The 17,204-nt window shown below is 39.4% G+C and overlaps 1 protein-coding gene across 1 annotated transcript in view; it reads right to left on the reverse strand.

The window, feature by feature from the left end:
• Window positions 1–15,168: 15,168 nt before the first annotated feature.
• Window positions 15,169–17,204, reverse strand: part of RAP1A (RAP1A, member of RAS oncogene family) — a 148,672-nt gene continuing 146,636 nt past the window's right edge. Inside the window, exon 9 of the mRNA XM_042463006.1 lies at window positions 15,169–15,904. The gene's annotated coding sequence lies outside the window, so the exon portion shown is untranslated. The remainder of the gene's footprint in view (window positions 15,905–17,204) is intronic.

The following is a 17,204-nucleotide window of genomic DNA, read 5'->3' on the forward strand; positions in this document are numbered from 1 at the left end:
TTGGACCTAAATTGACCCAGGTATAAAAATGAAAATGTTAAAAATGTCCCATGCCCCCTCGAGGCCATAAGCGAGGAGGGATGTGAGTTTTAAAAAAACAAAACCCTGATTTTTCTTTTCTTTCTTTTGTTTTAAAGGAGATGAAGTCCTACAAGGTCTCTTGGGGAACTAATGAGATGTCCTACTTTCCAAAAGGTGACCATTCTTGAGCTAGATGGTCCTTCCATATCTCACTTTCATGTTGCTGTTTTTATTAGTAGTAGTAATAGTAAGGAGAAAATTAATTTACCTGCAGCAAAGTGGGATATATGAATGTACTAAAAACCCAAAGGCCTTTCCTTTCTCCCTAGCTGATTGTTCTTTTTTAGGAAATGTCAGTGAAAATGCTGGACTATATTCAGAATCCTCTGCTTCTGTTGTAACACAGAACAAATTTAATTGGCTTAATAAGACCCTTGTGTGAATTTCCTTTTGGCTGGGTAAGTAATTACTTTGATCTTCACATCAGCAAGGGTGGATGGGGAAGCCCTTAAAGCCTTGCGCCCTTAGTCAGAAATGTTCTCCATGATCACATCCTTGTCTCAATACAGTTCATAATAAAGAACTGGGCTGGAAGACAATTAAATCTATTTGAAGCATTTGTTAGAAGGGAAACGTGTATACCTTGGGTTTACAGTGCAAGTGAATACACAAGTAAGGAGAAGCTGGAGCAGCTTGCTTTTGCCTGAGCCTACAGGGAAGACTATCCTTTCCTTTTCCTCCCACTTAGTTAATTTAGTAAAAAATACTTTTTCATTCTGAAATCCAATTGCAACAATAGAAGTCAGCCAGGGACAAAGTGGGAAGAGGAGAGAGAAACGGGCATTTTAAAAGTGAGATGGCAGAAGATTAATTGGGATTATCCTTGCAAATTCAACACAGTTGGAAGCTATAGCATTATTATACTCCTGTGTTTTCCCTGGGAAAAGAACCTGGCAGTTAGAAGAAGCATGTAAACTGATAAATTAATGATATCAAACAAAAATGAACTAAATAACTAATGAAAGGGTTAAATAAAATCAATCTTTTTTCAGGTCAACCATGACTCTAGTCAGTAATGTGTAGCTTGCACCTTTTTTTTTTTTTTTAAGTTGAGATTGGTGTAAAAAGTAGTCCAAAATACATAATACTCAGTTCAGCGTGTTATACCATGTGCAACACTGTGAAACCCAAGCAAATGATTACTTTGAATCCAATTTTGAAGCTGATAAAGATGATAATGCATTTTATGATTAGTTAAAGCATTTTCAAGGATGGCAATTGTTTCACCTTGCTAAATGCTAGGTCTGGCTCTTAATTATTCTGTTCAAACTGACATTAGTTCCTACTAAACCTATTAATCTATCAGCACTGGGAAATGTGTGAGTGAGCCAGTGTAGCTCCTATTTGTTCTCATGCTACAGTAATTTTGTTCAGCATGTGAACGTTATCTCTGCATTATATACCTGGAATAGGGTATATTTCACCTCTCGTGGCTTATATTGAGTTTCAGTATTGTGTGCAAGATACTGAGAAATGAATCTGGACTTGAGTTTGAAAAATAAGCATCAGGGTCTGGAGTCCAGGTGAGCCTTACCTGGATAAAGGAAAAAGATGTTGACTATGGCTGTTTCTGCATGGACCAAATAAAACAGCTTCCCCCCATCCTCCCGTCTGTAGTGAACAGTCCAGATGAAACAGAGCCCAATCCCCATTGTGGTGTGAATTGTTTCCCAGAATATTGTGGTTCATGTGGATCCAGCCATCTTGCTGACTTTTCAGTGAAGAAATTTTCAAGTGAAATGTCATTTACTGAACTATTCCTTTCACACCATTTTTCAGAAGACACATTAAACAAATCTCTTGCCCTAAGTCAGAAACAGCTTGAATGCACATAACAACAACTACAATGCAAGAGAGGCATTTATAAGGTGCAGAGCATGGGAGTAAGTGATTTCCAAAATCACATTACTTGCAATCCATTCCCTTTTTCCAATAACTAAAGCATAGAGTTATCTTATGCATGTAACATAATGAGGGGTAACTTTTAGTGTGTAACTGTTTAATTACTGGTTTGTAGTTGCAAGGACCGTACTTTATACCGCAGCTTGTAGCATTCAGTGAAGTGTGGTTGTATTTAGTAACTCAAAAAGATTGCTTTTTTGTACTGCAGCTAATGAAATTTTTTATATATGAAAGTAAATATTGATACTTTTGATTAACAATAAAAAATAGCCTTTAAAAATATAGTAGTAATTGTAATTACACCAAAGGTACAGAATTTAAGATTTAAAACATGGATTGATGCAAATCAGCAGTCTAGATAGCATTCAACTTAAAAACTGATTGAAGAATGAACTGCACGAAGTTTCACAGATGAAAAAGCCCTAATGTTGTTGGATGTTTTCAGACAGCCAGTAAACTGGGATTTTCTTTTTAGGAAATAGAGGGGAAGAGGAGAACTGTGCAAAGACCAAGATGTACCAGTAAAATGCATTACAAGTTGGTGTTAACTGTGGGAGTTCTGATGGCCAGCCTAATTGAATATATACTTTCCAACATTTCACAGATTAAAAACTGGGACACATGTGGCCAAGCAACAAGTGATCAAGATTATAAAAGTTATTGCTGAGGAGTGAAACACTAGCATAGAGAAATTGTGGCAGTTTGCTCTTGCCTAAATCTACTGGGAATGGCAAGATGATGCCACCCTCTCCTTTTCTATAGACTTAACTAAGTCCAACCTACTTTTGCACTTTGAATTCAGTTTTCAAAATCTGAAGTAAGATCAGGAAGCATGAGGAAGAGAGAGAAAATGGAACATTTTAAATAGTGGAAATACAGAGGATTAATTGGGATAGTCTCTACCAAACTGGGACAGTTGGAGGGTATTACTAACTCCTTCCCCGATGAACCACATCATTCCTAGAAAGAACAAGAGCCCTTCATGTATATGCAGGAACTGATCATAGGAAGAGTTGGTGGGCTATACTGAAAGACTTATAGAGTTGCATCCAGCCCTCAGGCCTCACGTTTACTACTCAGGATCTATATAAACTTTATGTGAAAGCCAAAGTTCCCATTGTGTTCGGCTATTTGTCTGTGAGTACTGGCATCCAAGTATTCTCTTCAGAAGCAAAGCAGGAGCTATCCTGAGAATAAAAGGGGAGAGTCATTTAAACAGTAATTCTCTCATTCAAAAAAAGAAGACTCTTTTGAAGAGCTATATTTGAAACGATAAAGTTACAAATCTTAATAATAGCCTTCAGCACAGAATGATGCTCCATTACACATGAGGAATGCTTAGGAATAGTGTTGTGAAGAATATTCACTCTCTCCCTCTTTTCCCATACCATAATGTCCTAATTCTTTCATCTTGTTAGCTCGCCAATCTACACACAACACAGGAAGCCACTGAGCCTTGAAAATAAACAGTGGGCAAAAATGCTTTCAATGGATCACAGTCAAAGATGTAGGAAGGAACACACTGTCCATCCCTTAGGTTAGAATGAAAAAACCCTGTCTAAAACATCCTTTGACATAAATATGAATAGACCACACCACAGCCCCAGCCAGCAATGTTTTGGCTTTAATCCAAACAGTACTTTAGACTGCCAGCCTGAAAAATGCATCTGCTGTTTTTTCAGCACTCATGAGCAAGCCTTCACTAACAAGCTAATATAAATAGTGCAATGATCCTGCTTGTCTGTACTTTAATCAGTGTAAAGAACAGATCTAACATCAGGGCTTTAGGGGCCCTACACATGAAAATAAAGAATTCTTCATTCCCACCATTCATCTATCCATCCCTTCTGTCTGATACACAGTCAGCCGGAAGAGTCTCCAAGAATCCAAGATTGAACAAGGACTTTAAAGCACTATGATGAAATAAATCAAAACTAAGGGGCTAAACGGACCGGCAAGAAATGCCAGCATTGGGGTGGAGACTGCACGCCACATGCCTTGACTCTGCCCTGATGCTGGTGTCATGCTGCACCCTTGACCAGATGGCGGGCAGCATCACACAATTTTTTTGGGTGCAGTTTTCAAACACGCTGTGCTGAAAAAATGCCGAAAAGCTGCTGCCACCACAGCAAAAACAGCTTTTTGCTGTTCTAAAAAGGAGTGGCATTTGCTGCTTCTTTTTGGAGCAACAAACTGCCGGATCATGCTGTGGCCCTGATCCGGTGCTCAAAGGGATGGCATGACACCTCCCCTTTAGGACCGTCTGTTTAGGCCCTAAGACAGAAACAAATCTGAAAGTTATGCAGATGGTCTGCACAAAGCGATTTGGTTTGAATACAGGTTATTCCACCTGTCCAGGGATGCCCCACCTGAGATGTCTTAATAGACTTGAGCAGGGCTGTTAATAACTGGGGCTCTTGAAGGTTTTTTATTCACAGGGCACCAAATGCTAACTCGTTGGTACTTAACAACAACAAAATTTCCCAAGCCTGTTTGGGCCTTTGTTATTTTAGAAGACCATATCCATGCACAGCTTTTCTGCAGCTTTTCTGAGATAGAATTGGAAAGTCCATATCATTTCCTCTCCTGGCTCCTTGCCATTAGTAGAAACTGCATGAGGTGCTTGTTTGGTCTGGAAGCCAGATGTGATATCCAATTTTAGGGGTCGGTTTTGTAATTATTTTCACAAGAGATGTTCTTTCACAAAAAGAAAAGAAAAATCTGTAACCATCTGAGCATTGAGGATGAATTTAATCTTCTTAAGAATTTTTATTTGGTATTGTGACTTTTTAAAATTTAGCTTCCTGTCAGCTGCTTTGGATATACAGTCAGCCCTTCTTATACATGGATTCAAGCATCCACGGTTTGAAAATGTTCAAAAAAAGTATAAATTTCAAATATCAAACCTTGATTTTCCATTTTTTATAAGGGACACCATTTTGCTATGTCATTATATTTAATGTGACTTGAGCATCCACGGATTTTGTTATCCATGGGGGATCTTGCAACCAAACCCCAGCGTATTACAAGGGTCCACTGTATATTTTTTTAAAAAGTAAAGGTAGAACACAACTCTTCTAATGATTAAAAAAAAAATAGTTTCACCATTGCTGGCATAAATCAGTGTTTGGAAACATACTTACATGATGTGATTCAACCTCTTCCAGATAAGTTGGCCAACACTACCTATCATCACCAGTCAGGTGAGGGGTGATGTGATTTGCAGCCCCACATATGTGTAGGGTACAGGTTGGAGAAAGCTGATGCAATCTATTAATGCTGGAACAAATTGAACAAAGTCACATTACACTTCTCTCCAAAATCAAATCAGTTAAACCGAGGGCAGCTGGATGAATTATGGTCATTTGGCCTGCCAATCCCATGTGCTACCAGCTGTTGAGTGAGAAACAACATTCACAGTCTGCGAATGCATTTATGTGAAATAAGCATACCTCTGCAGGCAGTTTCTGACTTCAGGATTACCCATTCAGAGGATCATCACAAGTGTGCAGAAGCCAGGAAGAAGAGTCTATGGATACTTCTGTGGATTGCCCTATGCCTTCCTCACAGTCCCACTTTCTATGCAAGATGAACTTGTGGATCACATTAGTATGAACCGTAGCTTTCATTATGTGCAGGGTCAATTCACAAATCTGAAAAGCGGATGCAAAGTAAATAAATAAACAAAAGCTGCCACAGCTGCAAAGGAAAATATCTACAATGTATCAAGAGGCATTGATGACACAACACACTCCATTCCCCCCCCCCCCAATACACGCTGTGCATATGAGCAGAACATTCAAAAGATTTCTTCCTGCAGCTGCTATATTTTGCTACCTTCTTTTGGGTGTCATGAATTGTTCTGGCTCAGACACATTTACTGTTGCCAGGAGGGTTGTTTCAAACTCTTGTCTAAAATCCTGGAGGCCAGAGGGAACTACTGAACGGATGGAAGTGACTGCATTGCTTGCTTTTTGAAGAGTCTGGAATCCTTCCAAACTTTAATTCCCCATTGCCATTTGAGGAGAGACCACACTAATTTACAAAATAAAGTGGCTGCTCATGAGTACTCCCTTTGGTCCACCAATATGCCATCGTCATCAGCAGCAGCATCTATCCCACCTTTCTCCCTATATAGGGACTCAAGGCGGCGACTGCAAATTTTAAACCATACAATTTAAAACAATACAAAAGCATTAAAATGTATAAACATGAAATTTAGAAAACAATTAAGCAATTTTCAAAGTTAAAACAATTGTGCATTAAATTTTAAAATATATTAAAATCTCTATACAATCCTTATGGATGTGCTTGTGCATGTGCACAAACAGAAACAAGATATAAACTAGGAAGGCACAGTTATGTGCAAATTCTATGAAATTAGTTTTGTTCCAAAGCCTATTGGCCAGTATCTTACGAAAACAGGAATACAAGAGCCAAGTTACAAATTCATCAAACTTTGGACAAGATTTTCCTGGGCTGTAGCACTTCAGGAGGAAGAGTCATCCCTAGCACTGTCCCTCCCATCTGGAAAATTCCATACATGCTACAGCCTCTATGCATTGCTCAGTTGAATGTCACCCATCTGTTTTGACCATTGACTATATATGTTGAACCACATTGGTATTCAATATACGGGCTGCCTAATGAAACTTAATGTAACTCTACTGGTGCATTTTTATATAATGCCTAAGAGATGTCAGATTTTGGCCTATACTAGCCACTCCCTGCTCTCTTTCCCCTGGAAAGCAAAAATCTCTTTATTTAAATAGACTTTTAGTAGTTACCTGGGAGGTGCAGAAGGATCTTTTAATGGGAGGTGCTGCATTGCTATGCTTTATATTAGTGTTTTTAACAGAGTTGTTGACTTGTTTTCAAATGTTTCTATTACAAATTGTTTTGTCATTGGGTCCTATATTGATAGAAAGGTGAAGTATAAATTAAATGAATACAAAAAATGAATAAACTCTACCACTTGATTCTATTAATGCACCAACCAATGCACCTGTAGGGCATCAAGAATGAAAACACATAGCACCAAGGTCAGGCTTTAACTAATGCTAGTTTTCATGTGAGAAATCTTATTATCACCACAGTGCTTCTTGCTAAGTTGAATGACTTAGAAATAGACACAGAAATCCCTCTCTCCTAGAAATTACAGGTTTGCTCAGTTCTTAGTCTTGTAAATATACTCATCTCCTTATTCAGTTTAGCCTTTCAGGAATTCAGGCCCAAAGAATACTCATCAATCACTCAATCACAGCCTAAGTCCCCACTTAAAGCCTTTTAGCTTGGCTGGAAATTATCATAATAATGTTTCAAGTTGAGTGGGCAGGGATGCTGGGGGGAGAATAATATCCCCTGTCCTTTCTTGTCCTTGTAGTAGGAACCTTAAATTATAAATCTAGCAGAGAATACAGGATGGGGTGTCAGGGTGGTGAAGAGGATGAGTGGCCGTGGAGATTCATGTACAATCAACATTGTTTAAAATGACATCGTTACCAGGATCCTTGTATACATTAACATTTATGACCACAAATTCATTTAGCGTTTTTGTTGCAGGCACCTTACCAAGTGCTTTACAGTTCTTATGGTTTATAACACCCTCCTCAAGGTGAAACCAATCTCATTCCCAAGGGCACTCAGTGAACTTCAAAGCAGGGACTGGTATGTCAAATACTATAGGTTTGGTATTTCCAACTCAAGTAGGATCTAGGTAAGGCTCTCTCACTTTTGTATCATTTATTTATAAGAAGAATTAATTTACTAGGAAAAAGTGTTGATGTCAAATGTGGCCATACATTCAGGGTAAACTGCCTTCAGGGTTCTTTGGCATTCAGCTGTGGCATGGGCCACAAAGGTCTATTGAATATATTATACTGACTGTTTCATGTATGATTTAATATAATGTTGTTTGTTTGACAATTTTATGTTGTTTAAAAAAATAAACAGAGGCTGGATGGCCAAAAAAGAAACCAAAGACACATTTTCATTGTCAGTATTATTTGCAATGTCAGGCCTTAGTATTCCTGGAATAAAAATGTTCAGCAGTTATGTAGCTTGATAACATGTTACATTACAGCAGGGTTGGGGAAAGAGTGGCCAGCTGGCTGTATGTCATACCTAGGACCATTTTTGTGTCCGGTCTATGGGCTCAAACAATTGCTCTAAAATGCCCTTTAGGGCCCCCTAAAGTATTTCCACCACATTTGGATGCCCCCTGCCCCCCCGAAGTAAAATTTTCCCCCCCCATTTTCCCCCCCCCCCCCAAATGTTCTCTGGGGGTATTTACATCACATGTTATGTCCCTTCGATCACTTAAGGTTGGAGAGGCCGTTTTTGAACCTAAAGTGAACAGGAAATTACTTTCGCTCATTTTGTGTTGGTAAAAAGACTCACCTGTGAAAATGCCCCCCATGTCCCCTTTGGGGGGGGGGACATGTTTGGGAGGAGCAGGTGCAATGGGAGTGTGTTGCCCTGTAAGTTTTCCTGGGGGGCTAATGTGCCCACCTTATTTTTCCAGTTGCCTATCCTGTATCACAAGACACTGGAAATAAGTGCTATTGCAGCAATTTCTCTGCCCAGGGAAACAGAGCCTGTAGCAGGCTTCTAATACTGATGTATATCAGATGTTGGAAGTTATTTCTTTGGCCTAGGCTTCCCAAAATCCTCCAGCTTCTTACTAGGGCATTGTGAGAATTGTAGTCCAAAATGTTTCTCTATGGCCCTAACCTCCCATCCTTTGGTCACTATTTGAATAGCAGCTTCAGCTGCCTTGGAGTCTAGTTTTATGAGAAGAGCAGACTATAAATCAAATATAAATGAGTAATTTGAGGTGAACTGCTTTTTGAAGTTTCTCAAAAATAGCTCAGTCTTTCTGAGCCTGACCAGAGGAGGCTAACCCATTGTGGCTGAGAAACAGTGCAAATCTTTGTTGTATTTATGTTTTCTGTGGGTTAAACTTGAAAATATGTTTAGCATGGAAACACATTGTCTCCCAAGTGCTGAAAGCTATCTGTTGTAACATGTGATTTTCCCCACTGACATATCTTACATTTAGTGTGGTTTATCTTGTCACTGACATGTAAAAGTGAGCTTAATCTTTTAAGTCTGGCTATTGAGTGCATATCACTGAGCAAATCATATAATGAGTGGTAAGATGTTAATCATGGGAAATTTCCATTTCCTTTATATTCTGACCATGTATCAAGCAATGGAATTCAAAGGCCTGCATCTTATACAACTAGAGAACCTATTGCTTTCCAGATGTTGTCGGACTCTAGTTCCCATCTGCTTAAACCATCCTGAGCAATGGTGAGGGATGGCCAGAGAAGTTCATTAAGAGCTAGACAGCCACAAATTCCGCAGTCCCTGTATTACATAGACCCAAGCCACAGGTTGTGCTTCAGGTCACACCAGTCTGTTTCTCATCATTTGAAAGAGCTCCTGTGAAACTGTTTCATCTGAGATTGTCAACTATAATGTCTGTTCTGGAAACACTACGATAGGATACAACAGTGCCCTCCACAACACCAGGGGTTCCTGCACCTTGTCATTTCCCAATATTATATTTACCTTAATTTGCAAGTAATACCCACCTGCATTTTACATAGAATAAACAAGTCAGTTTTCATGCAAAAACAATAAATCAACACAAATCTGCCAGTGAGTGTTCATAGACCAGTGGGGGAAAACCTGTTTCTCAAAATGACACTGTATCACTGACATGAGGTTGACCATGCCTGAACAAAAGTATTTCAAACTTCAGCATAAAACACCTGAACACAAACTCCTTAAAAGCTGATTTTATCTTCTGTGGCCTGAATAGAGCCAAAGGGTTTTTAATCATATATATTAGTCAGCCCACCATTGCAAAGATGTCCATGTTACCTCCAAATTGGTCAGTCTTTAAAGTGCTCTTGTGTTTAAAACACATAAGGAGAAACCATGTTAAGTATTATTGAAGTGCCATCTACTGGTGTATAATAAAAATAATATACTCTGACTGATAAACAAATTTTAGTACTGATACTGTTCCCTTGTGTAGTTGGAAATATCTTCCCATGCTTTTCAAAAAGTCTTTGTTGAAATTTATATTGCATTTTCAGCTGTCAGAAATAAACTGAAACTGAATCCTGTCAACATGGTGGCTAGGTGGATTAGTGATTCACAGGTCCAGGAAATGTGTAATTGACCTCCTGAAGGAAGCCTGAAGTACTCCTACATTAATTTTTGTCAAAGGATGCTCAAGGACCCTTGCTTTTGGACTGCTTCTGTGGGGTCAACAGCTATGATTTCTCCTTGATGGAGCTAATCTGGCCACAGTAGTTTATTTAAAAATCGCTTCTTGTGTGGATTGCTGCAGTGGGCTCTATTTGGAGCTGCACATGAGGATGATATATTACAGGGCAAGAATCATGCAGGCATCTCAAAGTTGCTGGACTACAACTTCTAGCATTCCCTTCTATTGGCTATAGTAGCTAGGACTTCTAAGACTTGTAGTCTAGCCCCACCTGGAAAGTTGCATGATTCCCACCTAATACAGAAACTACAGCTGGAGCAGAACAGTGACTAAATTGTCCAGAATGACATACAGATATCAGCATAGCTTCAAAGGCTACCAGTAAATGTCCAAGTTCCATGTTTTAGTAATGACACCTAAACCCCTAAACATGTTGAGCCTTCAATAGTCAAATGAGTATCTCTCCCTATAGAACAGTGATGAAAACCATGCAGTCTTCCAGATGTAGTTGTTCAGCTGAAACTCCCAGCATTCTGCATCACTGATTGTATTGATTTGGGCTGATGGGATGTGCGGTTCAACATCATCTGGAGGGCACCACAGTTCCAACCTCTGGTGTATATTCTATATGGCTATCTAAAATGGTCAAGGGGCTTGCTTTCATCCTCTCATTAGGAGATGGTCATTATATGGAGACACAGGAGAAGCCGTTTCAACTGTAGCACTACATTATGGAGTACTGACCTCACCAGAAGTTAAAATCTGGCTGTTCACTCAGCTTTGAGGCATTATTTACCAAAGTTCAGTTCTGACATATTATTGACAAGCTCCTGAACACTAGTTATGCTGTCTGAGGTTGATAGGAGCTAGAGTCACATATCATAATCTCAAAGGTTGCAGACTGTTCTGCTAACAATTGGTGAATGCAGGTGTTTTAAGAGATCATGTCTAGTTGAAATACTATTAACCAGTTACATTTTCTGGGCCCCAAGAAGTTTCATTGACACATTCATTGCACATGTAATATTTTCTATAAAGCTTGGGATCCTTTTGAGGCTTTGTATCTTCCAGTGAAGAAAGGCAATAGGAAGAAAATAAACTCATGTGAGATGAGGTACTGGAGAAGAGTGCTGAGGATACCATGGACATCCAAAAAAAACCCAAAACAAATGGGTCCTTGAACAGATCAGGCCTGAGGTTTCCCTGGAAGCCAAGATGATCAAATTGAGGGTGTCATATTTTGGCCACATCATGAGAAGGAATGGCTCATTAGAAAAGAAAATAATGCCAGAGAAGGTAAAGGGTAGCAGAAAGAGAGGAAGACTGCATGCCAACAACATCATCTTCCACCTTCCTGAGTTTTGTTGTCTCTTTGGATTGTGTTGCTGCTTCCTCCCCACCTCTACGCTGGAATATGCTGACTGAATTAGTACTGTGTACTATTTTTTTTTTTAAATCTCATTGATGTATTCTTACAAATGAGGCTTTTCAAAAATCATGGCTGAACAAAATAAATAGTCTTCACTTGCCACCTAGTGGATAGAAGAACTTATGCAATAAAGTTTAGTGGGCTGGTTTGTCTTGCCTACTGGGAAAGAAAATATATTAAGGTTAGAAGTGAGGAAAACCTGCCTATTCTGCAGTTGTTTCAGCAATTAAAATCACAGAAACAAAGAACTGTAGTGTTGCAAGTGACTCCAGAGGCCTTCCAGTCCAAAATTCCCTGATGGACAGCCATCTAATGGCTATTGAAAATCCTCCAACAAAGGTGATATGCGTATCTTCCAAGACAGTTTAGCTAAAATGTTTTTCCTCACGTTTAGTCATTGTTTGTTCTCTTATGATTTATATCCATTTGTTTGGTTGCTACCCTCAGAAGAAACACAGAACAAATTTACTTCATCTGGTCTCTAGAAGCCTGAAAGTTTATTAATTAAGCAAGGCTTAGCTGACTTGGTTATTTCATTTCACACATCCACAGTGTTATGTTCTGAATAAAAAGATTGCTAAAGCATGTTGAACTGCTCATTTTTTTGTGGTGTATTAATTTATCCCTGTTTTTTCTATGTTTTTTCTGCCTCTCATACTACATTTTCTGTTAAAGAAGAAACACCTACTTTGTTAACTGAGGTGCATCTATGGTACTAGTGTGGTCTGAGATTAACCATAAATTTTCCAATTTAAAATTTGCTGTACCTAATTCAATCATTTTGTGCAACTGTTTTGCCAGCTAACTAAAACATAATTTGCTGTGTTATGTATGCAAATTGCCTGCAACTAAGATTGCCAACTCCTCCTGTTCAGGCTAGGAGAGTCAGTGAGACATTGGAAAGAATGTGCTAGATTTGGGATTGATGTTTTGAGCTCACTCTGGCAAGAGTCTCTGTGGATAAACCTGGGCCATACACACCTTGCTTTAAGCTATCTCACTATGAATTTAGTTGGACAAAGTGCATACATACTTGTCGTAATGGAAGAGGAGAGGGGTACATATGTTAATAATAACAGTGATCTTCAAGACAGGTATGGATTATCTAGAATGAGTGCTTCTCCAAGTACAGTTCTACTTGACCTGTTGTTCAAGGAATAACATGAATTCTAGCAAGTACACACCTGTGGCCTAGTGGTTAAGTGGTGTGGTGGCTTAGTGGTTAAGATGCCAGATCTAATGATTAGAAGATCGGAAGGTTGGAAGTTCAAGGCCCAAGTACTGCATGATGGGGTGAGCTCCTGTCACTAGTCCCAGCATTCTGCCAACCTAGCAGTACGAAAGCATACAAATACAAGTAGACAGATAGGTACCACTTCTCAGTGGGAAGGTAACAGCATTCAGCACAGTCATGCTGGCCGCATGATCCCCAGAGCAGTCCTCAGACAATGCTGGCTCTTCGGCTTAGAAATGGAGATGAGCACCATCTCCTACCGTCTGTTACGACTAGACATACAAGTCAAGGGACTACCTTTATCTTTACCTCCACACCTATACTGCTATAAGCCCTGAGACAGAACACTGAAAAATGTTGCCTCTGCACCTGAGTTTAAAACAACTACAGTCCTTGGACAAAACCTGTAAACTTTATATAACATCAACACTGAGCATAATGAATTAAAAATTGAGTACATTTTAATATGTTAGAACAGGACAAGAAAATCTTTAGTAAGGGGAAAACCTATCATACTTTATGGCAACTAAGTGGCAAATGAAAACTCTTCTTATCTGAAAAACACTAGGAATACTTAACAAAGCCAGTGTGCTGTAGTGGGTTAAGTGTTGGACTATGGCTCTGGGAGACCAGGGTTCAATTCCCCCCCTAGGCCTTGGAAATCCACTGGGTGACCTTGGTCAAACACTCTCATTCTTAGGGGAAGGCAAGGGCAAACTTCCTCTGAACAAATCTTGCCAAGAATCCCCTATGGTCAGAAACAGCTTGAAGGCATACTACACACGCACATACATACACAAGAATGAACACATCCTTCCACTGCATTTAAATTGATTTTTTAGCCTTAGATTAGGTATTTTCTGAGATAACCTTGTGTTACAGGCTTAAATATATAAAGGAAACCAGAGTACTTGATTACTTCTAGTTTCTAGAAATAAATTTGGGTGAGTAGGTGGATGGGTTACACATTCATCATTATAAACCATTTTTTCATTGAATCTATTAGATCTCTTACTGGCTTAAGGGCTTGAATCCTGTTGGAATGTTACAAATACATAAGGACCATAAGTTTGGTGCAATTAAGTGAATTCTATCCCTATCCCCATTTACTACATAGCAGCTGCTTTATTCAGTGAGGGTCTCTTCCTGTCAATTGGGCAGCAGCTAACTGATGTTCCCACCCTCTCACGTGAGTGATGTCCAGTACAACATGCAGAAACTGTATCCCTCATGACAATGGTTACTTGTCGTGTGTGTATGGGGGGGGGGGGGAGGAATTGTCAGACAACTGTTTTATGATCACAGAGGAATAGACCCCATACTGATCACATTGGCTGCTACCTAGTAAGTTCAAATTGGGGGACCATCACAGTCTGTATGTATTGGTCCTAAGGCACCAGATTCCATCTGATCTTGGAAGCTAAACAGGATCAGGCCTGGTTAGTGGAAAACTGCCAACAAATACCAGGAGTTGTAGGCTGTATTTCAGAAAGAGGAACTGGCAAAATCATCTCTTAATATTCCTTGCCTAAGAAAACCATATGAAATCCATGCGTTGTTATAAGTTGACTGGTGACTTGAAACCATACACACACACAAATATCCTCCAAACTAGGGGCTAGCCAGGGATTGCGAATACAAACAGTCATGAGTGTGAAACTAGGTAAGGCATCCGCAACTGATTGTTATCTGACTGGTATTTGATATTTGCTTGATATGGGATATTCAATGTTTTTAATTTGCTGCTTGCTTATTTAATCTAATGCAATCTTGTATTATTATCTATTGTTTTATATGTCTTTTGTTATTATCCTGTAGAATGTACACCATTGGCAGGTTTCATTTTTATCGATTTTCTATTGTATGTATAGTGCTGTGTAAATCTACAGTGCTATATAAATAAAGTTTAATAATAATAATAAATGATAACTGCTCAGGAGGATTCTGGCCAATAACTATTTATCTAACAAAACTGTATCTTTATTGAGCTTACCTGTTTGCTTATAAATTTAGCTTGGGAAACCTGATCTGTTACAATTTCTGTCTGTTCTATTCAGCTCAAGAGTATATACAGCCAGTCCAACAGAAATGATAAAAAAAAGTCACCTGAAAACCATCACTTGACTCCTTTGGCCATTATATACTGCCAACTTTTCTTAAACAAGTATTACTAAATAAGTGGGAGTAGTGCAAAACATCTTAGTAGTATTTACTGTAACAATTTTTAAAATCATCCTTTCAGTTAAACCTGAAACCTGGAACAGAAACACACAACCCAAATGAAAATGTACTAAAATTTAATCATTCATAAAAGCTGTAATTTAATCTGTGACAGTAAAACACAAGAAGCAATATTAGAGTTGGTTTAGTATATTATATATTTTAGCTTTCAAAGCCATAGAAATCAGTTATCCCAGTTTTTTTCCTATAAAAGACCCATTTTTTTTTCCAAAGCATTATGCACAATTTTAATTAGAATATAATGGTAGAATGAAAATAATGATATTCATAACTTTTTAAATATAAAATGAAGTCAATGACTTGGAAAGTTATTTGCTACAGTGAGTTCAAAGGGTAAAATCGTTATAATTATATCCATCATGATAGATATAAAGTATTAATGACTGACCATTTTTAGTGCTTGACGGGAAAGAAATTATGGTAAGAAGTCAATATGAAATTATAGTAGCAATATCTAACATCTGAAATGCATCCATGCTCTTTTGTATAATCATACAACTAGAGTCAATTATATTTATTATCACATCTGTTAACTATTGCAAAGGAGAAATACTATTGTCTTTAATTCCCAAGAGATATACACAGAGAAATTTCATGTTTGTTTGTTTTTTCCCCAGGGGCCTTTGTGCAAACCATTATAAGATCTAAATTCTTCACATAATATATAAAAACAGAAGCCTCTTCAGATATGTTGCTAATTCGTGGTGTAGTTTATTTGAAGTTCTGGAATGCTGGCACTTTCCAAATTAGGCAACAGTTCTTCATTCCTGTAATCCTGGACAAAAAAACAGAATGAAGAGTTAGCACCCAGTTAAGAAGAGTTATTAAATTAAAAAAATATACGAATAAAAAGAAGTACAGGACTGAAGGCACTGGAGAAAAGAATAAATCTGACCTTAGATGTGGAGCTAAAAGAAAACTTTTATAAATCACTTTATAAATGGTATTTAACTCCCTATAAAATATCAATGATGTTTAAGAATAACAAAAATGTTTGTTGGAAATGTCATAAAGAAGTTGGGAGAGAGTAGGCTGGCCCAGTACCATCAGGGGCTAGCCTGAAGAAAGAGGCTCCTCCCTCCCTAACTGTCATCTTTCGGCCTCAGAGAGAGGCTGGCCGTACCAGAGGGGCTAGCCTGAAGAAGAGGCTCCTCCCTCCCTAACTGTCATCTTTTCGCGCCTTGAGGGATAGAGAGCTGGCCAGTACCATCAGGGCTACCGAAGAAAGAGGCTCCTCCCCCCTAAGGTCCATCTTTGGCCTCTGAGGGAAGAGAAGGCTGGCCCATACATCAGGGGCTGCCTGAAGAAGAGGCTCCTCCCCCCCCTGTCATCTTCGGCTCTGAGGGAGAGAGAAGGCTGGCCCGTACCATCAGGGGTCCTGAAGAAGAGGCTCCTCCCTCCCCTGTCATCTTTCGGCCTCTTGAGGGGAGAGAGAAGGCTGGCCCAGTACCATCAGGGGCGCCTGAAGAAGAGGCTCCTCCCTCCCTAACTGTCATCTTTCGGCCTCTGAGGGAGAAAGGCTGGCCCAGTACCATCAGGGGCTAGCCTGAAGAAGGAGGCTCCTCCCTCCCTGTCACCTTCGGCCTCTGAGGGAGAGAGAAGCGGGCCTAGTACCATCAGGGGCTAGCCTGAAGAAGGAGGCTCCTCCCTCCCTAACTGTCATCTTTCGGCCTCTGAGGGAGAGAGAAGGCTGGCCTAGTACCATCAGGGGCTGGCCTGAAGAAAGAGGCTCCTCCCTCCCTAACTGTCATCTTTCGGCCTCTGAGGGAGAGAGTAGGCTGGCCCAGTTCCATCAGGGGCTAGCCTGAAGAAGAAGAGCCCTCCCTCCGGTCCATCTGCCTTGGTCCAGACCTCAGAGGGAGAGAAGAATGCTGGACCTGATTCCCTCCCCCCCTCACCATTCCCTTCTCCTTTTGTGTCGTGTCTTTTAGATTGTAAGCCTGTGGGCAGGGAACTGTCTGTTATCCCCTCTATTGTAAACCGCTCGGATTCCCAGTGATTGGGCGGTATATAAATAAAACCTATTATTATTATTATTATTATTATTATTATTATTATTATTATTATTATTACAT

Source organism: Sceloporus undulatus, chromosome 4, assembly GCF_019175285.1.
Source record: "Sceloporus undulatus isolate JIND9_A2432 ecotype Alabama chromosome 4, SceUnd_v1.1, whole genome shotgun sequence".
NCBI classification, from domain to species: domain Eukaryota; kingdom Metazoa; phylum Chordata; class Lepidosauria; order Squamata; family Phrynosomatidae; genus Sceloporus; species Sceloporus undulatus.